The sequence below is a fragment of the Gorilla gorilla genome, chromosome 17 (genome assembly GCF_029281585.2).
Source record: "Gorilla gorilla gorilla isolate KB3781 chromosome 17, NHGRI_mGorGor1-v2.1_pri, whole genome shotgun sequence".
In the NCBI taxonomy this organism is placed as follows: Eukaryota; Metazoa; Chordata; class Mammalia; order Primates; family Hominidae; genus Gorilla; species Gorilla gorilla.
In genome coordinates, this window is record NC_073241.2 from 4875504 (window position 1) to 4894991 (window position 19488).

Below are 19488 nucleotides of genomic sequence, written 5' to 3' on the forward strand. Positions count from 1 at the left end.
TGATTCCATTCTATTCCATTCCATTCCATTCCATTCCATTCCATTCAATTCCATTCCATTCCATTCCATTCCATTCCATTCTATTCCATTCCATTCTACTCCATTGAATTCCATTCCATTCCATTCTATTCCATTCCATTCCATTCCTTTCCATTCCATTTAGTTCTACTCGGGTTGATTCCATTCCATTCCATTCCATTCCTTTCCATTCCATTCCAATCCATTCCATTCCATTACTTTCCATTCCATTCCATTCCAATCCATTCCATTCTACTCGGGTTGACTCCATTCCATTCCACTCCATTACATTACATTCCATTATATTCCATTCCATTCCATTCGATTCCGTTCGATTCCATTCCATTCCATTCCATTCCATTCCATTCCATTCCATTCCATTCCATTCCATTCCATTCCATTCCAATCCATTCCATTCTACTCGGGTTGATTCAATTCCATTCCATTCCATTCCATTCCATTCCATTCCATTCCATTCCTTTCGATTCCATTCCTTTCCATTCCATTCCATTCCATTCCATTCCATTCCATTCCGTTCTACTCGGGTTGATTCCACTCCATTCCATTCCATTCCATTCCATTCCATTCCATTCCATTCCATTCCATTCCATTCCTTTCCATTCCAACCCATTCCGTTCTACTCGGGTTGATTCCATTCCATTCCATGGAATTCCATTCCATTCCATTCCATTCCATTCGATTCCATTCCATTCCATTCCATTCCATTCCAATCCATTCCATTCCACTCGGGTTCATTCCATTCCATTCCATTCCATTCCATTCCATTCCATTCCATTCCATTCCACTCGGGTGCATTCCATTCCATTCCATTCCATTCCATTCCATTCCATTCCATTCCATTCCGTTCTGCTCAGGTTGATTTCCATTCCATTCCATTCCATTCCATTCCATTCCATTCCATTCCATTCCATTCCATTCCATTCCATTCCATTCCATTCCATTCCGTTCTACTCGGCTTGAATCCATTGAGTTCCGTTCCGTTCCGTTCCGTCCCGACACGTCCCGTCCCGTCCCGTCCCGTCCCGTCCCGTCCCGTGCCGTTTTACTCGGGTTGATTCCTTTCCATTCCGTTCCGCTCGTTTCCGTTACGTTCCATTCCGTTCCACGCGGGTTGGTTCAATTCCATTCTATTCTATTCTATTCCTTTCCCTTCCATTCCATTCCATTCCATTCCATTCTACTCGGGTTGATTCCATTCCATTCCGTTCCGCTCCATTCCGTTCCACGCGGGTTGGTTCAATTCCATTCTATTCTATTCTATTCCTTTCCCTTCCATTCCATTCCATTCCATTCCATTCTACTCGGGTTGATTCCATGCCATTCCGTTCCGTTCCATTCCGTCCCATCCCGACCCGTCCCATCCCGTCCCGTCCCGTCCCATCCCGTTCCGTTCCACATGGGTTGATTCAATTCCTTTCGGTTACATTGAATTCCATTCCATTCCATTCTACTCGGATTGATTCCATTCCATTCCATTCCATTCCATTCCATTCCATTCCATTCCATTCCATTTCATTCCATTCCATTCCATTCCATTGCGTTCCATTCGATTCGATTCCATTCCATTCCTTTCCATTCCATTCCAATCCATTCCATTCTACTTGGGTTGATTCCATTCCATTCCATTCCATTCCATTCCATTCCATTCCATTCCATTCCATTCCACTCGATTCCATTCCATTCCATTCCATTCCATTCCATTCCAATCCATTCCATTCTACTCGGGTGGATTCCATTCCATTCCATTCCTTTCCAATCCATTCCATTCCATTCCATTCCATTACATTCCATTCGGTTCCATTCCATTCCATTCCATTCCATTCCATTCCATTCCATTCCATTCCGTTCTAATCGGGTTGATTCCATTCTATTCCATTCCATTCCATTCCATTCCATTCAATTCCATTCCATTCCATTCCATTCCATTCCATTCTATTCCATTCCATTCTACTCCATTGAATTCCATTCCATTCCATTCTATTCCATTCCATTCCATTCCTTTCCATTCCATTTAGTTCTACTCGGGTTGATTCCATTCCATTCCATTCCATTCCTTTCCATTCCATTCCAATCAATTCCATTCCATTCCTTTCCATTCCATTCCATTCCAATCCATTCCATTCTACTCGGGTTGACTCCATTCCATTCCATTCCATTACATTACATTCCATTGTATTCCATTCCATTCCATTCGATTCCGTTCGATACCACTCCATTCCATTCCATTCCATTCCATTCCATTCCATTAAATTCCATTCGATTCCATTCCATTCCATTCTATTCCATTCCATTCCATTCCATTCCATTCCATTCCAATCCATTCCATTCTACTCGGGTTGATTCAATTCCATTCCATTCCATTCCATTCCATTCCATTCCATTCCATTCCATTCCATTCCATTCCATTCCATTCCATTCCTTTCGATTCCATTCCATTCCATTCCATTCCATTCCATTCCATTCCATTCCATTCCATTCCATTCCATTCCATTCCATTCCGTTCTACTCGGGTTGATTCCATTCCATTCCATTCCATTCCATTCCATTCCATTCCAACCCTTTCCGTTCTACTCGGGTTGATTCCATTCCATTCCATTGAATTCCATTCCATTCCATTCCATTCCTTTCCATTCCATTCGATTCCATTCCATTCTACTCCATTGAATTCCATTCCATTAAATTCTATTCCATTCCATTCCATTCCTTTCCATTCCCTTTAGTTCTACTCGGGTTGATTCCATTCCTTTCCATTCCATTCCTTTCCATTCCATTCCAATCCATTCCATTCCATTCCTTTCCATTCCATTCCATTCCAATCCATTCCATTCTACTCGGGTTGACTCCATTCCATTCCATTCCATTACATTACATTCCATTATATTCCATTCCATTCCATTCGATTCCGTTCGATTCCACTCCATTCCATTCCATTCCATTCCATTCCATTCCATTCCATTCCATTCCATTCGATTCCATTCCATTCCATTCGATTCCATTCCATTCCATTCCATTCCATTCCATTCCATTCCATTCCATTCCAATCCATTCCATTCTACTCGGGTTGATTCAATTCCATTCCATTCCATTCCATTCCATTCCATTCCATTCCATTCCATTCCATTCCTTTCGATTCCATTCCATTCCATTCCATTCCATTCCATTCCATTCCATTCCATTCCATTCCATTCCATTCCATTCCATTCCGTTCTACTCGGGTTGATTCCATTCCATTCCATTCCATTCCATTCCATTCCATTCCATTCCATTCCATTCCATTCCATTCCATTCCTTTCCATTCCAACCCATTCCGTTCTACTCGGGTTGATTCCATTCCATTCCATTGAATTCCATTCCATTCCATTCCATTCCGTTCCATTCCATTCGATTCCATTCCATTCCATTCCATTCCAAACCATTCCATTCTACTCGGGTTCATTCCATTCCATTCCATTCCATTCCATTCCATTCCATTCCATTCCACTCGGGTGCATTCCATTCCATTCCATTCCATTCCATTCCATTCCATTCCATTCCATTCCATTCCGTTCTGCTCAGGTTGATTTCCATTCCATTCTATTCCATTCCATTCCATTCCATTCCATTCCATTCCATTCCATTCCATTCCATTCCATTCCATTCCATTCCATTCCGTTCTACTCGGCTTGAATCTATTGAGTTCCGTTCCGTTCCGTTCCGTCCCGACACGTCCCGTCCAGTCCCGTCCCGTGCCGTTTTACTCGGATTGATTCCTTTGCATTCCGTTCCGCTCGTTTCCGTTACGTTCCATTCCGTTCCACGCGGGTTGGTTCAATTCCATTCTATTCTATTCTATTCCTTTCCCTTCCATTCCATTCCATTCCATTCCATTCTACTCGGGTTGATTCCATGCCATTCCGTTCCGCTCCATTCCGTTCCACGCGGGTTGGTTCAATTCCATTCTATTCTATTCTATTCCTTTCTCTTCCATTCCATTCCATTCCATTCCATTCTACTCGGGTTGATTCCATGCCATTCCGTTCCGTTCCATTCCGTCCCATCCCGACCCGTCCCATCCCGTCCCGTCCCGTCCCATCCCGTTCCGTTCCACATGGGTTGATTCAATTCCTTTCGGTTACATTGAATTCCATTCCATTCCATTCTACTCGGATTGATTCCATTCCATTCCATTCCATTCCATTCCATACAATTCCATTCCATTCCATTTCATTGCATTCCATTCCATTCCATTTCTTTCGATTCCATTCGTTTCCATTCCATTCCATTCCATTCCAATCCATTCCATTCTACTCGGGTTGATTCCATTCCATTCCATTCCATTCCATTCCATTCCATTCCATTCCATTCCATTCCATTCCATTCCATTCCACTCGATTCCATTCCATTCCTTTCCATTCCATTCCAATCCATTCCATTCTACTCGGGTGGATTCCATTCCATTCCATTCCATTCCATTCCATTCCATTCCATTCCATTCCATTCCATTCGATTCCATTCCATTCCATTCCATTCCATTCCGTTCTAGTCGGGTTGATTCCATTCTATTCCATTCCATTCCATTCCATTCCATTCCATTCCATTCCATTCCATTCCATGCCATTCCATTCTATTCCATTCCATTCTACTCCATTGAATTCCATTCCATTCCATTCCATTCCATTCCATTCCATTCCATTCCTTTCCATTCCATTTAGTTCTACTCGGGTTGATTCCATTCCATTCCATTCCATTCCATTCCATTCCATTCCATTCCATTCCATTCCATTACTTTCCATTCCATTCCATTCCAATCCATTCCATTCTACTCGGGTTGACTCCATTCCATTCCATTCCATTCCATTCCATTCCATTCCATTCCATTCCATTCCATTCGATTCCATTCCATTCCATTCGATTCCATTCCATTCCATTGCATTCCATTCCATTCCATTCCATTCCAATCCATTCCTTTCTACTCGGGTTGATTCCATTCCATTCCATTCCATTCCATTCCATTCCATTCCATTCCATTCCGTTCTACTCGGGTTGATTCCACTCCATTCCATTCCATTCCATTCCATTCCATTCCATTCCATTCCATTCCATTCCTTTCCATTCCAACCCATTCCGTTCTACTCGGGTTGATTCCATTCCATTCCATTCCATTCCGTTCCATTCCATTCCATTCCATTCCATTCCATTCCATTCCATTCGATTCCATTCCATTCCATTCCATTCCAAACCATTCCATTCTACACGGGTTCATCATTCCATTCCATTCCATTCCATTCCATTCCATTCCACTTGGGTTCATTCCATTCCATTCCATTCCATTGCATTCCATTCCATTCCATTCCACTCGGGTGCATTCCATTCCATTCCATTCCATTCCATTCCATTCCATTCCATTCCATTCCATTCCATTCCATTCGATTCCATTCCATTCCATTCCATTCCATTCCATTCCATTCCATTCCGTTCTACTCGGCTTGAGTCCATTGAGTTCCGTTCCGTTCCGTTCCGTCCCGACACGTCCCGTCCCGTCCCGTCCCGTGCCGTTTTACTCGGGTTGATTCCTTTCCATTCCGTTCCGCTCGTTTCCGTTACGTTCCATTCCGTTCCACGCGGGTTGGTTCAATTCCATTCTATTCTATTCTATTCCTTTCCCTTCCATTCCATTCCATTCCATTCCATTCTACTCGGGTTGATTCCATGCCATTCCGTTCCGCTCCATTCCGTTCCACGCGGGTTGGTTCAATTCCATTCTATTCTATTCTATTCCTTTCCCTTCCATTCCATTCCATTCCATTCCATTCTACTCGGGTTGATTCCATGCCATTCCGTTCCGTTCCATTCCGTCCCATACCGACCCGTCCCATCCCGTCCCGTCCCGTCCCATCCCGTTCTGTTCCACATGGGTTGATTCAATTCCTTTCGGTTACATTGAATTCCATTCCATTCCATTCTACTCGGATTGATTCCATTCCATTCCATTCCATTCCATTCCATTCCATTCGATTCCATTCCATTCCATTCCATTCCATTCCATTCGATTCCATTCCATTCCATTCCATTCCATGCCATTCCATTCCATTCCATTCCATTCCATTCCATTCCGTTCTAGTCGGTTTGATTCCATTCTATTCCATTCCATTCCATTCCATTCCATTCCATTCCATTCCATTCCATTCCATTCCATTCTATTCCATTCCGTTCTACTCCATTGAATTCCATTCCATTCCATTCTATTCCATTCCATTCCATTCCTTTCCATTCCATTTAGTTCTACTCGGGTTGATTCCACTTCATTCCATTCCATTCCATTCCATTCCATTCCATTCCATTCCATTCCATTCCATTCCATTCGTCTCCATTCGATTCCATTCGATTCCATTCCATTCTATTCCATTGAATTCCATTCCATTCCATTCCATTCCGTTCCATTCCATTCCATTCCATTCCATTCCATTCCATTCCATTCCATTCCATTCCATTCCATTCCGTTCGATTCCATTACATTCCATTCCAATCCAATCCATTCCATTCTACTCGGGTTGATTCCATTCCATTCCATTCCATTCCATTCGATTCCATTCCATTCTATTCCATTGAATTCCATTCCATTCCATTCCATTCCGTTCCATTCCATTCCATTCCATTCCATTCCATTCCATTCCATTCCATTCCATTCCATTCCGTTCTACTCGGGTTGATTCCATTCCATTCCATTCCATTCCAATCCATTCCATTCCATTCCGTTCTACTCGGGTTGATTCCATTCCATTCCATTTCATTCCATTCCATTCCATTCCATTCCATTCCATTCCATTCCATTCCATTCGATTCCATTCGATTCCATTCCATTCCATTCCATTGCAATCCATTCCATTCTACTCGGGTTGATTCCATTCCATCCCATTCCATTCCATTCCATTCCATTCCATTCCATTCCATTCCATTCCATTCGATTCCACTCGATTCCATTCCATTCTTTCCATTCCATTCCAATGCATTCCATTCTACTCGGGTGGATTCCATTCCGTTCCATTCCATTCCATTCCATTCCATTCCATTCCATTCCATTCCACTCCATTCGATTCCATTCCATTCCATTCCATTCCATTCCATTCCATTCCATTCCATTCCATTCCATTCCGTTCTAGTCGGGTTGATTCCATTCTATTCCATTCCATTCCATTCCATTCCATTCCATTCCATTCCATTCCATTCCATTCCATTCTATTCCATTCCATTCTACTCCATTGAATTCCATTCCATTCCATTCTATTCCATTCCATTCCATTGCTTTCCATTCCATTTAGTTCTACTCGGGTTTCCATTCCATTCCATTCCATTCCATTCCATTCTATTCCATTCCATTCTACTCCATTGAATTCCATTCCATTCCATTCTATTCCATTCCATTCCATTGCTTTCCATTCCATTTAGTTCTACTCGGGTTGATTCCATTCCATTCCATTCCATTCCATTCCATTCCATTCCATTCCATTCCATTCCATTCCATTCCATTCGTCTCCATTCGATTCCATTCCATTCCATTCCATTCCATTCCATTCCATTCCATTCCATTCCATTCCGTTCTACTCGGGTTGATTCCACTCCATTCCATTCCATTCCATTCCATTCCATTCCATTCCATTCCATTCCATTCCATTCGTCTCCATTCGATTCCATTCGATTCCATTCCATTCTATTCCATTGAATTCCATTCCATTGAATTCCATTCCGTTCCATTCCATTCCATTCCATTCCATTCCATTCCATTCCATTCCATTCCATTCCATTCCATTCCGTTCGATTCCATTACATTCCATTCCAATCCAATCCATTCCATTCTACTCGGGTTGATTCCATTCCATTCCATTCCATTCCATTCGATTCCATTCCATTCTATTCCATTGAATTCCATTCCATTCCATTCCATTCCGTTCCATTCCATTCCATTCCATTCCATTCCATTCCATTCCATTCCATTCCATTCCGTTGTACTCGGGTTGATTCCATTCCATTCCATTCCATTCCAATCCATTCCATTCCATTCCGTTCTACTCGGGTTGATTCCATTCCATTCCATTTCATTCCATTCCATTCCATTCCATTCCATTCGATTCCATTCGATTCCATTCCATTCCATTCCATTCCAATACATTCCATTCTACTCGGGTTGATTCCATTCCATTCCATTCCATTCCATTCCATTCCATTCCATTCCATACCATTCGATTCCACTCGATTCCATTCCATTCTTTCCATTCCATTCCAATGCATTCCATTCTACTCGGGTGGATTCCATTCCGTTCCATTCCATTCCATTCCATTCCATTCCATTCCATTCCATTCCATTCCATTCCACTCCATTCGATTCCATTCCATTCCATTCCATTCCATTCCATTCCATTCCATTCCATTCTATTCCATTCCATTCTACTCCATTGAATTCCATTCCATTCCATTCTATTCCATTCCATTCCATTCCTTTCCATTCCATTTAGTTCTACTCGCGTTGATTCCATTCCATTCCATTCCATTCCATTCCATTCCATTCCATTCCATTCCATTCCATTCCATTCCATTCCATTCCATTCCATTCCGTTCTACTCGGCTTGAATCCATTGAGTTCCGTTCCGTTCCGTTCCGTCCCGACACGTCCCGTCCAGTCCCGTCCCGTGCCGTTTTACTCGGGTTGATTCCTTTGCATTCCGTTCCGCTCGTTTCCGTTACGTTCCATTCCGTTCCTCGCGGGTTGGTTCAATTCCATTCTATTCTATTCTATTCCTTTCCCTTCCATTCCATTCCATTCCATTCCATTCTACTCGGGTTGATTCCATGCCATTCCGTTCCGCTCCATTCCGTTCCACGCGGGTTGGTTCAATTCCATTCTATTCTATTCTATTCCTTTCCCTTCCATTCCATTCCATTCCATTCCATTCTACTCGGGTTGATTCCATGCCATTCCGTTCCGTTCCATTCCGTCCCATCCCGACCCGTCCCATCCCGTCCCGTCCCGTCCCATCCCGTTCCGTTCCACATGGGTTGATTCAATTCCTTTCGGTTACATTGAATTCCATTCAATTCCATTCTACTCGGATTGATTCCATTCCATTCCATTCCATTCCATTCCATACAATTCCATTCCATTCCATTTCATTGCATTCCATTCCATTCCATTTCTTTCGATTCCATTCGTTTCCATTCCATTCCATTCCATTCCAATCCATTCCATTCTACTCGGGTTGATTCCATTCCATTCCATTCCATTCCATTCCATTCCATTCCATTCCATTCCATTCCATTAAATTCCACTCGATTCCATTCCATTCCTTTCCATTCCATTCCAATCCATTCCATTCTACTCGGGTGGATTCCATTCCATTCCATTCCATTCCATTCCATTCCATTCCATTCCATTCGATTCCATTCCATTCCATTCCATTCCATTCCATTCCATTCCGTTCTAGTCGGGTTGATTCCATTCTATTCCATTCCATTCCATTCCATTCCATTCCATTCCATTCCATTCCATGCCATTCCATTCTATTCCATTCCATTCTACTCCATTGAATTCCATTCCATTCCATTCAATTCCATTCCATTCCATTCCTTTCCATTCCATTTAGTTCTACTCGGGTTGATTCCATTCCATTCCATTCCATTCCATTCCATTCCATTCCATTCCATTCCATTCCATTACTTTCCATTCCATTCCATTCCAATCAATTCCATTCTACTCGGGTTGACTCCATTCCATTCCATTCCATTCCATTCCATTCCATTCCATTCCATTCCATTCCATTCGATTCCATTCCATTCCATTCGATTCCATTCCATTCCATTGCATTCCATTCCATTCCATTCCATTCCAATCCATTCCTTTCTACTCGGGTTGATTCCATTCCATTCCATTCCATTCCATTCCATTCCATTCCATTCCATTCCATTCCGTTCTACTCGGGTTGATTCCACTCCATTCCATTCCATTCCATTCCATTCCATTCCATTCCATTCCATTCCATTCCTTTCCATTCCAACCCATTCCGTTCTACTCGGGTTGATTCCATTCCATTCCATTCCATTCCGTTCCATTCCATTCCATTCCATTCCATTCCATTCCATTCCATTCGATTCCATTCGATTCCATTCCATTCCATTCCATTCCATTCCATTCCATTCCATTCCATTCCATTCCATTCCATTCCGTTCTACTCGGCTTGAGTCCATTGAGTTCCGTTCCGTTCCTTTCCGTCCCGACACGTCCCGTCCCGTCCCGTCCCGTGCCGTTTTACTCGGGTTGATTCCTTTCCATTCCGTTCCGCTCGTTTCCGTTACGTTCCATTCCGTTCCACGCAGGTTGGTTCAATTCCATTCTATTCTATTCTATTCCTTTCCCTTCCATTCCATTCCATTCCATTCCATTCTACTCGGGTTGATTCCATGCCATTCCGTTCCGCTCCATTCCGTTCCACGCGGGTTGGTTCAATTCCATTCTATTCTATTCTATTCCTTTCCCTTCCATTCCATTCCATTCCATTCCATTCTACTCGGGTTGATTCCATGCCATTCCGTTCCGTTCCATTCCGTCCCATCCCGACCCGTCCCATCCCGTCCCGTCCCGTCCCATCCCGTTCCGTTCCACATGGGTTGATTCAATTCCTTTCGGTTACATTGAATTCCATTCCATTCCATTCTACTCGGATTGATTCCATTCCATTCCATTCCATTCCATTCCATTCCATTCGATTCCATTCCATTCCATTCCATTCCATTCCATTCCATTCCATTGCGTTCCATTCAATTCGATTCCATTCCATTCCATTCCATTCCATTCCAATCCATTCCATTCTACTTGGGTTGATTCCATTCCATTCCATTCCATTCCATTCGATTCCATTCAATTCCATTCCATTCCATTCCATTCCATTCCATTCCATTCCATTCCATTCCATTCCATTCCATTCCATTCTGTTCTACTCGGGTTGATTCCACTCCATTCCATTCCATTCTAATCCATTCGATTCCATTCCATTCCATTTCATTTTATTCCATTCCATTCCATTCCATTCTATTCCATTGAATTCCATTCCATTCCATTCCATTCCATTCCATTCCATTCCATTCCATTCCATTCCATTCCATTCCATTCCATTCCGTTCTACTCGGGTTGATTCCACTCCATTCCATTCCATTCCATTCCATTCCATTCCATTCCATTCCATTCCATTCCATTCCACTCGGGTTGATCATTCCATTCCATTCCATTCAATTCCATTCCATTCCATTCCATTCCATTCCATTCCACTCGGGCTCATTCCATTCCATTCCATTCAATTCCATTCCATTCCATTCCATTCCATTCCGTTCCATTCCATTCCGTTCTACTCGGTTTGATTTCCATTCCATTCCATTCCATTCCATTCCATTCCATTCCATTCCATTCCATTCCATTCCATTCCATTCCTTTCCATTTACTCCATTCCGTTCTACTCGGGTTGATTCCATTGAGTTTGGTTCCGTTCCGTTCCGTCCCATCCCGTCCCGTCCCGTCCCGTCCCGTGCCGTTTTACTCGGGTTGATTCCTTTCCATTCCGTTCCGCTCGTTTCCGTTGCGTTCCATTCCGTTCCACGCGGGTTGGTTCAATTCCATTCTATTCTATTCTATTCCTTTCCATTCCATTCCATTCCATTCCATTCCATTCTACTCGGGTTGATTCCATGCCATTCTGTTCCGTTCCATTCCGTCCCATCTCGACCCGTCCCATCACGTCCCGTCCCGTCCGATCCCGTTCCGTTCCACATGGGTTGATTCAATTCCTTTCGGTTACATTGAATTCCATTCCATTCCATTCTACTCGGATTGATTCCATTCCATTCCATTCCATTCCATTCCATTCCATTCCATTCCATTCCATTCGATTCCATTCCATTCCTTTCCATTCCAATCCATTCCATTCTACTCGGGTTGATTCCATTCTATTCCATTCCATTCCATTCCATTCCATTCCATTCCATTCCATTCCATTCCATTCCATTCCATTCCATTCCATTCCATTCCATTCCATTCTACTCGGGTTGATTCCATTCTATTCCATTCCATTCCGTTCGATTCCATTTGATTCCATTCGATTCCATTCCATTCCATTCCATTCCCTTCCATTCCATTCTATTCCATTGAATTCCATTCCATTCCATTCCATTCCATTCCATTCCATTCCATTCCGTTCTACTCTGATTGATTCCATTAAATTCCATTCCATTCCATTCCATTCCATTCCATTCCATTCCATTCCATTCCATTCCATTCCATTCCATTCCAATACATTCCATTCTACTCTGGTTGATTCCATTCCATTCCATTCCATTCCATTCCATTCCATTCGTCTCCATTCGATTCCATTCGATTCCATTCCATTCCATTCCATGGAATTCCATTCCATTCCATTCCATTCCATTCCATTCCATTCCATTCCATTCCATTCCATTCCATTCCATTCCATTCAGTTCTACTCGGGTTGATTCCATTCCATTCCTTTCCATTCCATTCCATTCCATTCCATTCCATTCCACTCCATTCCATTCGATTCCATTCGATTCCATTCCATTCCATTCCATTCCATTCCATTCCATTCCAATCCATTCCATTCTACTCGGGTTGATTCCATTCCATTCCATTCCATTCCATTCCATTCCATTCCATTCCATTCCATTCCATTGCATTCCATTCGATTCCATTAGATTCCATTCCATTCCATTCCATTCCATTCCATTCCATTCCATTCCATTCCATTCCGTTCCACTCGGGTTTATTCCATTCTATTCCATTCCATTCCATTCTATTCCGTTCGATATCATTCGAATCCATTCCATCCCATTCCATTCCATTCCATTCCATTCCGTTCTACTCGGGTTGATTCCATTCCATTCCATTTCATTCCATTCCATTCCATTCCATTCCATTCCATTCCATTCGATTCCATTCCATTCCATTCCATTCCATTCCGTTCTAGTCGGGTTGATTCCATTCTATTCCATTCCATTCCATTCCATTCCATTCCATTCCATTCCATTCCATTCTACTCCATTGAATTCCATTCCATTCCACTCAATTCCATTCCATTCCATTCCTTTCCATTCCATTTAGTTCTACTCGGGTTGATTCCATTCCATTCCATTCCATTCCATTCCATTCCATTCCATTCCATTCCATTCCATTCCATTACTTTCCATTCCATTGCATTCCAATCCATTCCATTCTACTCGGGTTGACTCCATTCCATTCCATTCCATTCCATTCCATTCCATTCCATTCCATTCCATTATATTCCATTCTTTTCCATGCGATTCCGTTCGATTCCATTCCATTCCATTCCATTCCATTCCATTCCATTCCATTCCATTCGATTCCATTCCATTCCATTCGATTCCATTCCATTCCATTCGATTCCATTCCATTCCATTCCATTCCATTCCATTCCATTCCATTCCATTCCATTTACTCCATTCCGTTCTACTCGGGTTGATTCCATTGAGTTTGGTTCCGTCCCGTCCCGTCCCGTCCCGTCCCGTCCCGTCCCGTCCCGTGCCGTTTTACTCAGGTTGATTCCTTTCCATTCCGTTCCGCTCGTTTCAGTTACGTTCCATTCCGTTCCACGCGGGTTGGTTCAGTTCCATTCTATTCTATTCTATTCCTTTCCCTTCCATTCAATTCCATTCCATTCCATTATACTCGGGTTGATTCCATGCCATTCCGTTCCGTTCCATTCCGTCCCATTCCGACCCGTCCCATCCCGTCCCGACCCGTCCCATCCCGTTCCAATCCACATGGGTTGATTCAATTCCTTTCGGTTACATTGAACTCCATTCCATTCCATTCTTCTCGGATTGATTCCATTCCATTCCATTCCATTCCATTCCATTCCATTCCATTCCAATCCATTCCATTCTACTCGGGTTGATTCCATTCTATGCCATTCCATTCCATTCCATTCCATTCCATTCCATTCCATTCCATTCCATTTCATTCCATTCCATTCCATTCCATTCCATTCCATTCCATTCCATTCGATTCCATTCCATTCCATTCCATTCCATTCCGTTCTACTCGGGTTGATTCCATTCTATTCCATTCCATTCCGTTCGATTCCATTTGATTCCATTCGATTCCATTCCATTCCATTCCATTCCCTTCCATTCCATTCTATTCCATTGAATTCCATTCCATTCCATTCCATTCCATTCCATTCCATTCCATTCCGTTCTACTCTGATTGATTCCATTCCATTCCATTCCATTCCATTCCATTCCATTCCATTCCATTCCATTCCATTCCATTCCATTCCAATACATTCCATTCTACTCTGGTTGATTCCATTCCATTCCATTCCATTCCATTCCATTCGTCTCCATTCGATTCCATTCCATTCCATTCCATTCCATTCCATTCCATTCCATTCCATTCCATTCCGTTCTACTCGGGTTGATTCCACTCCATTCCATTCCATTCCATTCCATTCCATTCCATTCCATTCCATTCCATTCCATTCGTCTCCATTCGATTCCATTCGATTCCATTCCATTCTATTCCATTGAATTCCATTCCATTCCATTCCATTCCGTTCCATTCCATTCCATTCCATTCCATTCCATTCCATTCCATTCCATTCCATTCCATTCCGTTCGATTCCATTACATTCCATTCCAATCCAATCCATTCCATTCTACTCGGGTTGATTCCATTCCATTCCATTCCATTCCATTCCATTCCATTCCATTCTATTCCATTGAATTCCATTCCATTCCATTCCATTCCGTTCCATTCCATTCCATTCCATTCCATTCCATTCCATTCCATTCCATTCCATTCCATTCCATTCCATTCCGTTCTACTCGGGTTGATTCCATTCCATTCCATTCCATTCCAATCCATTCCATTCCATTCCGTTCTACTCGGGTTGATTCCATTCCATTCCATTTCATTCCATTCCATTCCATTCCATTCCATTCGATTCCATTCGATTCCATTCCATTCCATTCCATTCCAATCCATTCCATTCTACTCGGGTTGATTCCATTCCATTCCATTCCATTCCATTCCATTCCATTCCATTCCATTCGATTCCACTCGATTCAATTCCATTCTTTCCATTCCATTCCAATGCATTCCATTCTACTCGGGTGGATTCCATTCCGTTCCATTCCATTCCATTCCATTCCATTCCATTCCATTCCATTCCACTCCATTCGATTCCATTCCATTCCATTCCATTCCATTCCATTCCATTCCATTCCATTCCATTCCGTTCTAGTCGGGTTGATTCCATTCTATTCCATTCCATTCCATTTCATTCCATTCCATTCCATTCCATTCCATTCCATTCCATTCTATTCCATTCCATTCTACTCCATTGAATTCCATTCCATTCCATTCTATTCCATTCCATTCCATTCCTTTCCATTCCATTTAGTTCTACTCGGGTTGATTCCATTCCATTCCATTCCATTCCATTCCATTCCATTCCATTCCATTCCATTCCATTCCATTACTTTCCATTCCATTCCATTCCAATCCATTCCATTCTACTCGGGTTGACTCCATTCCATTCCGTTCCATTCCATTCCATTCCATTCCATTCCATTCCATTCCATTATAATCCATTCCATTCCATTCGATTCCCTTCGATTCCATTCCATTCCATTCCATTCCATTCCATTCCAATCCATTCCATTCTACTCGGGTTGATTCCATTCCATTCCATTCCATTCCATTCCATTCCATTCCATTCCATTCCATTCTATCCCTTTCGATTCCATTCCATTCCATTAAATTCCATTCCATTCCATTCCATTCCATTCCATTCCATTCCATTCCCTTCCATTGCATTCCATTCCGTTCTACTCGGGTTGATTCCACTCAATTCCATTCCATTCCATCCCATACCATTCCATTCCATTCCATTCCATTCCATTCCATTCCATTCCATTCCATTCCATTCCATTCCATTCCGTTCTAATCGGGTTGATTCCATTCTATTCCATTCCATTCCATTCCATTCCATTCCATTCCATTCCATTCCATTCCATTTTATTCCATTCCATTCTACTCCATTGAATTCCATTCCATTCCATTCTATTCCATTCCATTCCATTCCTTTCCATTCCATTTAGTTCTACTCGGGTTGATTCCATTCCATTCCATTCCATTCCTTTCCGTTCCATTCCAATCCATTCCATTCCATTACTTTCCATTCCATTCCATTCCAATCCATTCCATTCTACTCGGGTTGACTCCATTCCATTCCATTCCATTACATTACATTCCATTATATTCCATTCCATTCCATTCGATTCCGTTCGATTCCATTCCATTCCATTCCATTCCATTCCATTCCATTCCATTCCATTCGATTCCATTCCATTCCATTCGATTCCATTCCATTCCATTCCATTCCATTCCATTCCATTCCAATCCATTCCATTCTACTCGGGTTGATTCCATTCCATTCCATTCCATTCCATTCCATTCCATTCCATTCCATTCCATTCCGTTCTACTCGGGTTGATTCCACTCCATTCCATTCCATTCCATTCCATTCCATTCCATTCCATTCCATTCCATTCCAACCCATTCCTTTCTACTCGGGTTGATTCCATTCTATTCCATTCCATTCCATTCCATTCCATTCCATTCCATTCCATTCCATTCCATTCCATTCCATTCCATTCTATTCCATTCCATTCTACTCCATTGAATTCCATTCCATTCCATTCTATTCCATTCCATTCCATTCCTTTCCATTCCATTTAGTTCTACTCGGGTTGATTCCATTCCATTCCATTCCATTCCATTCCATTCCATTCCATTCCATTCCATTCCATTACTTTCCATTCCATTCCATTCCAATCCATTCCATTCTACTCGGGTTGACTCCATTCCATTCCGTTCCATTCCATTCCATTCCATTATAATCCGTTCCATTCCATTCGATTCCGTTCGATTCCATTCCATTCCATTCCATTCCATTCCATTCAATTCCATTCGATTCCATTCGATTCCATTCCATTCCATTCCATTCCAATCCATTCCATTCTACTCGGGTTGATTCCATTCCATTCCATTCCATTCCATTCCATTCCATTCCATTCCATTCCATTCCATTCTATCCCTTTCGATTCCATTCCATTCCATTAAATTCCATTCCATTCCATTCCATTCCATTCCATTCCATTGCATTCCATTCCGTTCTACTCGGGTTGATTCCACTCCATTCCATTCCATTCCATTCCATACCATTCCATTCCATTCCATTCCATTCCATTCCATTCCATTCCATTCCATTCCATTCCATTCCATTCCGTCCTAGTCGGGTTGATTCCATTCTATTCCATTCCATTCCATTCCATTCCATTCCATTCCATTCCATTCCATTCCATTCCATTCCATTCCATTCCATTCTATTCCATTCCATTCAACTCCATTGAATTCCAATCCATTCCATTCAATTCCATTCCATTCCATCCCTTTCCATTCCATTTAGTTCTACTCGGGTTGATTCCATTCCATTCCATTCCATTCCATTCCATTCCATTCCATTCAATTCCATTCCATTCCGTTACGTTCCATTCCATTCCATTCCAATCCATTCCATTCTACTCGGGTTGACTCCATTCCATTCCATTCCTTTCCATTCCATTATATTCCATTCTATTCCATTCGATTCCGTTCGATTCCATTCCATTCCATTCCATTCCATTCCATTCCATTGCATTCCATTCCATTCCATTCCGTTCTACTCGGGTTGATTCCCTTCCATTCCTTTCCATTCCATTCCATTCCATTCCATTCCATTCCATTCCCTTCCATTCCATTCCATTCCAATCCATTCCATTCTACTCGGGTTGATTCCACTCCATTCCATTGCATTCGACTCCATTCGATTCCATTCGATTCCATTCCATTCCTTTCCGTTCCATTCCATTCCATTCCATTCCATTCTATTCCATTGAATTCCATTCCATTCCATTCCATTCCACTCCATTCCATTCCATTCCATTCCATTCCATTCCATTCCATTCCATTCCGTTCTACTCGGGTTGATTCCATTCCATTCCATTCCATTCCATTCCATTCCATTCCATTCCATACCATTCCATTCCATTCCATTCCATTCCAATCTATTCCATTCTATTCAATTCGATTCCATTCGATTCCATTCAATTCCATTCAATTCCATTCCATTCCATTCCAATCCATTCCATTCTACTCGGGTTGATTCCATTCCATTCCATTCCATTCCATTCCATTCCATTCCATTCCATTCCATTCCATTCCATTCCATTCGATTCCATTCCATTCCATTCCATTCTTTCCATTCCATTCCATTCCATTCCAATCTATTCCATTCGATTCCATTCCATTCCATTCCATTCCATTCCATTCCAATCCATTCCATTCTACTCGTGTTGATTCCATTCCATTCCATTCCATTCCATTCCATTCCATTCCATTCCATTCCATTCCATTCCATTCCATTCCATTCCATTCCATTCCATTCCGTTCTACTCGGGTTGATTCCATTCTATTCCATTCCATTCCATTCGATTCCATTCGATTCCATTCGATTCCATTCGATTCCATTCCATTCCATTCCATTCCATTCCATTCCATTCCATTCTATTCCATTCCATTCCATTCCATTCCATTCCATTCCATTCCATTCCATTCCAATCCATTCCCTTCCGTTCTATTCGGGTTGATTCCATTCCATTCCATTCCATTCCATTCCATTCCATTCCATTCCATTCCATTCCATTCCGTTCTACTCGGGTTGATTCCATTGAATTCCATTCCATTCCATTCCATTCCATTCCATTCCATTCCATTCCATTCCATTCCATTGCATTCCATTCGATTCCATTCGATTCCATTCCATTCCATTCCATTCCATTCCATTCCATTCCATTCCATTCTATTCCATTCCATTCCATTCCATTTCATTCTATTCCATTCCATTCCATTCCGTTCTACTCGGGTTGATTCCATTCCATTCCATTTCATTCCATTCCATTCCATTCCACTCCATTCGATTCCATTCGATTCCATTCCATTCCATTCCATTCCAATCCATTCCATTCTACTCGGGTTGATTCCATTCCATTCCATTCCATTCCATTCCATTCCATTCCATTCCATTCCATTCCATTCCACTCGATTCCATTCCTTTCCATTCCATTCCATTCCAATCCATTGCATTCTACTCGGGTGGATTCCATTCCATTCCATTCCTTTCCATTCCATTCCATTCCATTCCATTCCATTACATTACATTCTGTTCCATTCCATTCCATTCCATTCCATTCCATTCCATTCCATTCCATTCCATTCCGTTCTAATCAGGTTGATTCCATTCTATTCCATTCCATTCCATTCCATTCCATTCCATTCCATTCCATTCCATTCCA